This window comes from Plectropomus leopardus, chromosome 12, assembly GCF_026936395.1.
Source record: "Plectropomus leopardus strain MGB_pleo_1.0 chromosome 12, ASM2693639v1, whole genome shotgun sequence".
In the NCBI taxonomy this organism is placed as follows: Eukaryota; Metazoa; Chordata; class Actinopteri; order Perciformes; family Serranidae; genus Plectropomus; species Plectropomus leopardus.
The window spans coordinates 36,488,775-36,494,774 of record NC_142187.1 but is presented as its reverse complement, the minus strand read 5'-3'; positions in this window follow the sequence as shown (position 1 = coordinate 36,494,774).

The window sequence follows — 6,000 nt, the reverse complement described above, 5'->3', positions numbered from 1 at the left end:
TCCTCTGTTTTTTTTTGGGGGGGGGTTGTTTTTTTGTGAGCAGGATGACAAAGGTTGGTTTTCTGTGGCAACCTGATTTGAAGATTTTAGGACATATCTTGGAATTTTGGATATTTCCAGGATTTTATAGGATTTTAGTACATTTGTAGGTTTGTAAGACGTTTCTCGGATTTTATAGTGTTTCTCAGACTTTAGGATGTTTCTATGATTTTAGGACATTTCTAGGATTTTAGGGCGTCAGGGCCTTAGCTCGTACCTCTGTTGAGGGTGTCAGGATCTATTTTGATGCTGTTTTATGAATTTCCTATCAGTGGCCAGATTTTTCCCGCGGGCTGTGAGTTGAGTATCACTGCAGTAAATGATGGCGTCCTTATGAGAACTTTTAAGTGATTTATCTGAAACAAACTAGTGGTGGTCTCTCCTCTGCAGCCTCGTAACATGTGGAGCCCCTCAGGGTTCAGTTCTGGGACTGATCTTTTTTTTATGTTGAGTAAATGTTATGCAGATGATACACAGATTTATCTATGAGTGATATTCACAGGCAGGTTAAACGTGTACCCAGGACCAGATGTGTTCAATTCTAACTTTATTTCTGACTGTGTTTTCTCGATCCGTCAGCTCTCTTTGTGTCTGTCTGTTTGTGTTCGAGTGTGTCTGTTGGTTTTTCAGTGCAGCAGTTTCATCAGTTGAAACCACATTTCAACAGAAAGCTGAAACCATCACAACAGTCGAACCTGAAACTGCAGATAAAGATCCGACAGGAGCCAATCAGCAGCTCACTTTCAGATCAACAGGCAGCTCCGTCTCATCATGGTGAGGTTTCTTATTTTATGTGACACTGTTACAGTCTGCTTTCCACCACATACCAAAATAAGAAAATACTTTTCTTTTTTTTAGGTTATTAGCAATCTGGCTTGATTTCTTTCAAAAACATGGGAAGTAGGTAATGTGCAGCAAAAAAAGGGAAAAAATGACCCAAAAATTTGCCATAAATAGTAAAAAGTACAAGAAAATACATAAAAGTAAAGTATTCAAAATAATAATAACACGACAACAGCAAAGTTGGGGGCTTGTCAAACATTATCTGGGAAGTTTTTCCAGGTTATTCCAGGTTATTCCAGGTCTGTGCTGCATGATAACAAAATGCATCCTCACCATGTTTAGTTCTGACTCTTGGGACAGCCAGTGGGACGACCCCAGATGTTCTGAGGACATGAACACCAACATTTTCCCGCCAACAAATACTGACGGCGGCGAGAAACAAACAAAAAAAGCTGGCCCTTTAAAACAGGAAATGAGACAAGAAGCAGTGCCACAAAACAACCTCTAACATTTACACAACTTAGGACGCCAAAGACGTAGAGCAGAGCAGAGTAGAGTAGAGTAGAGTAGAGTAGAGTAGAGTAGAGTAGAGTAGAGTAGAGTAGAGTAGTGTAGTGTACAGTAGAGTAGAGTAGAGTAGAGTAGTAGGTGAGTAGTGTAGAGTAAGTGTAGAGTAGAGTAGAGTAGAGTGAGTAGAGTAGGTGTAGTGTAGTGTACAGTGTAGAGTAGAGTGTAGTGTAGAGTAGAGTGTAGTGTAGTGTAGTAGTGGTAGTGTAGAGTGAGTAGTAGTGTGAGTGTAGAGTAGAGTAGAGTAGTGTAGTGTAGAGTAGTGGTGGTAGTGGGTGTGTAGTGTAGTGTAGAGTAGAGTGGAGTAGAGTAGTGTAGTAGTGTAGAGTAGAGTGGAGTAGAGTGGGTGAGTAGTGTAGTGTAGAGTAGAGTGGTAGAGTGGAGTGGTGTGGGAGTAGAGTGTGGGTGGTGTAGAGTAGAGTGAGGAGTGGTGTGAGTGTGGAGTGGGTAGTGGAGTAGAGTGGTGTGGTGTAGAGTAGAGAGTAGGTGGTGGTGTAGAGTGGAGTGTAGAGTAGAGTAGTGTGGTGTGAGTAGAGTAGAGTGAGTAGAGTGTGAGTAGTGTGAGTAGAGTAGAGGGTGTGGTAGTGGTGTGTAGAGTGGGTAGAGTAGTAGTGTAGAGTGAGTAGAGTGGGAGTAGTGTGGTGAGTGAAGAGTAGAGTGGTGTAGAGTAGAGTAGAGTGGTGTAGTGAGTAGAGTAGAGTAGAGTAGTGTAGTGAGTAGAGTGAGTGGGGCAGTAGAGTAGAGTAGAGTGGGTAGTAGAGCAGAGTAGAGTGTGGTGTAGAGTAGAGTAGAGTAGAGTAGAGTGGAGTGGTGTGGTGTGTAGAGTAGAGTAGAGTAGAGTAGAGTAGAGTAGTGTAGTGGTGTAGTGTGTAGTGTAGAGTAGAGTAGAGTAGAGTAGTGTAGTGTAGTGTAGAGAAGAGTAGAGTAGTGTAGAGTAGAGTAGATTAGTGTAGTGTAGAGTAGAGTAGAGTAGAGTTGTGTAGTGTAGTGTAGTGTAGTGAATAGTAGAGTAAGTGTAGTGTGGTATAGAGTGGGAGAGTGGGGTGAGTAGAGCAGAGCAGTGCAGTGTAGAGTAGAGTGAGTAGAGTAGAGTGGGGTAGAGTGGGGTAGAGTGGGTGGTAGTGTGGTGTGGTGTGGGAGTAGAGCAGAGCAGGTGCAGTGTGGAGTGAGTGGGGTGGAGTGGGGTAGAGTGGTGTGGTGTGGTGTGGGTGTAGAGCAGAGCAGTGCAGGGAGTGGGAGTAGAGTGGAGGTGGGAGTAGAGTGGAGTAGAGTGGGGTGGAGAGTGGAGAGTGGGAGTAGAGTGGTGTGTGTGGTGTGGGAGTAGAGCAGAGCAGAGCAGAGCAGAGCAGAGCAGAGCAGTGCAGTGCAGTGCAGAGTAGAGTAGAGTAGAGTAGAGTAGAGTAGAGTAGAGTAGAGTAGAGTAGAGTAGAGTAGAGTAGGGTAGAGTAGTGTAGAGTAGGGTAGGGTAGGGTAGTGTAGGGTAGGGTAGGGTAGAGTAGAGTAGAGTAGAGTAGAGCAGAGCAGAGCAGAGCAGAGTAGAGACCATGTTGTGGAAAAGCTCCATTCGAGTGTTTAATGTGATTTTGATGTCTTCTTATTTTGATTGTAGTATTTCATGATTTTCCCGGTAAATCATCGTGAATTTTCTTGTGTCTAAATTTTATTTTAATTTTATTTGTTTTCTGTCATTTGGATGTTTGTTTGGTTTTTTTTGCAGGATGATTTTCTGAACACTTGTGGAGGCGTGGCTCCGCCTCACCTGCGCTCACTCAGTGATCAGAGCGGACTGACTCACCTGCAGGCTTCATCATCGTTTCAGTCCTGCTCACCTGCTGCTCCTCTCCTGCTCCTCTGCTGCTCCTCTGCTGCTCCTCTGCTGCTCCTCTCCTGCTCCTCTGCTGCTCCTCTCCTGCTCCTCCAGACGCTCTCCGGCTGCAGTTGCTCTCCGGGCTGCAGACGCTCTCCGGCTTGCAGACGCTCTCCGGCTGCAGACGCTCTCCGGGCTGCAGACGCTCTCCGGGCTGCAGACGCTCTCCGGGCTGCAGACGCTCTCTGGCTGCAGACGCTCTCCGGCTGCAGACGCTCTCCGGCTGCAGCTTCCTGTCACGGCGCTTTGTTTTTAGGCCGCAGGTGAAGCTCGCCTGACAAACAGGTCACAGCAGTTGAGCTCTTCCTTCCTGCCGGTTACAGAAACTATAAAAGTCCTCCTGGAGGAGTTTTTAGCTCTGAGGAGAAGAAGCTGAAGAGGAGTCCAGAGCCGGATTACCACCAGGAGGATCCAGGAGGATCTCAGCTCAGGTAGTCCAGCTCGACTCCACAGACCGTCTCTGTGACCGTGTGCAGAAAGCTGCGTCTTCTGAAGCTAATTTTCAGTGCTGCAGTTAAGTGGCTGCATCTGACAGTTTTTGCAATTTTGCTAAAGAAAAAATGTGACGGTGACTCCAGGGCCGTTTTTAGGGTTTGAGGTCATCGAGGGCTCTGTCGGGGGGATCTGCGCTTATGATGGACAAGCTCTATTTTTATGCCTTTTTTTTTTTTTGCACTCTGGCAACTTATTTACCCCCAAAACTTCTTCACTTCTTAACATCACTTCTGAAAAGTGATGTTAAGGTTTGTTGTTGGTGTTTAGAAACAGAAACTTTATGACTGCTCATTTTTATTTCACTTTTTTGGTTTTCACTGGAGTTGGAAAGTAGTCTGCATTTTTGTTAAAAGTGAAGGAATCTAAGTGTATTTAGTCAAATATGGACAGAATATTGGCTCCAGGATCGTTTTTTGTCATTATTAGGGACTGTGTGTTATTTATGAGGGGGGTGCATGAAGGAGGAGGCATGTCAAACAAATTTTAAGAGATTTTTTAAATTATTTATTTTTTGGCTTTAGGGGAGGGGCGTACTGCTTTAAATGACTAAAGTTTTGGATTTATTTTAAAGTACATTTTTAAAGAAAACATGCAGGCTTGGAAGACATTTTTTTAAATCTTTTTTTTTAATTTTTAAAAAGTTTTTTACTTTAAAGTTTTTCTTATTTTAAGTAAGCAGCCGTCATGGAGCATCGCGTCTGTCGCTGATCAGTTTGGAGACGAGTGACTCAGAGGTCAAACCAAAGGGTTAAATCTCAGTGAAAAACTGGGAACGGTTCCCTGACTCTTCAGGATGTTTTTCTTCGAACACGTAATGGTCAGCTGTCTGTCAGCGTTCACGGCTTTAAATGTGTTTAAAGTAGGTTTTTGGAAAAGGTCTCACTTTTTGTTTTTTCAATTGTTGACTTTCAGGCTGAAATGGATTCTGGGACTCTGACGAGCGGCGGATTGTGATTGGACGGCAGCTGATGGACGGACTCTGCTGTTTTCGGCGCAGACGTGGACTCTGAGGTCGGCGTGGACGAACGTCAGGGTGAGTTTTGTCTTCTGTCTTCTGAGTTTCGAGCTGTCGGAAAAAACGCAGAAAAGAAGAATGAAAATAACATTTCAGTATAAAACGCCGTCACACAGCTGAGAGAAGAAGCTCGGTGTGAGCGCTGCACTTTTTGTCACAGCGAGTGTTGAAGTGTGAAAACTAAAGAAGGAAACAAACTTTATTTCGGCTCTGGAACCAAACTGACTGTTGAGTCTGGTAAGACGAATATTTTCAAACTTATCAGTAGAACTGCTTTATTTGTCATTTTTGCAGACTAAAAAAAATACAGAAAATATGAAATTAGGAGTCGATACAAGACAAAAAGTTAAACATGAAAAACAGGTTAAAATGCAGATTTGCAGCGTCAGTGTGAGAGCAGTTTTACAGTGTGAAGACTCAGAGAACAAACAGGCTATTTCAGCAACACATGCACGCTGCAGACTGGCTGAAAAAAAAAAAGAATACAAACCTTTGTGTCTAATTATGAATCTTCAGGTTAAAAGCAAACAAAAACTGGATCAAACTGTAAAACAGCAAAAGCAGAAAGAAGTGCACATCAGTTCATAAATGCAACACGAAATGCATCGAAATAGAAGTATAATTATACTATTTTATACTATTAAATGCATATTATAGTAAAAATAAGCATGAAAAACAGTGAAAAAATGAAATGAAATAATGCAGATTTGCAGCATCAGTGTGAGCAGCAGTTTTTGTCACGATGAGTTTGACAGTGTGAAGTTCAGGGAACAAACAGGTTTTTTTTCGGCTCTGGATCCAAACTGACTGTTGAATCTGGTGAGATGAATATTTCCTTTATTTGGTTTGATTTATTAGTGTTGATCTGGAGACTCAAACGCTGCTGACTGAGCCGCAGTTATTCTTTATTTTAGCAAAATTATCACAAAATCCTGATGATTTTAAAAGTTAATGATCAAACTTGAGACCGCAGCGAGAAAACGGTGAACAACCTGAAAAAATCCAGCCAATAACTTTATAATAAAATATGAATTTAGAGTTTGGATAAACGTCAGGAATCATGTCGCAGCAGTTTTTGTCACGGTGAGTTTGACAGTGTGAAGAATCAGGCAGGAAACAGACTTTATTTCGGCTCAGGATCCAAACTGACTGTTGAATCTGGTGAGATTATCAAAGTTTCTTTAGTCAACTTTCTGTCTCTTTAATGCAATTTGTAAAGTTTTGACTTGACCGT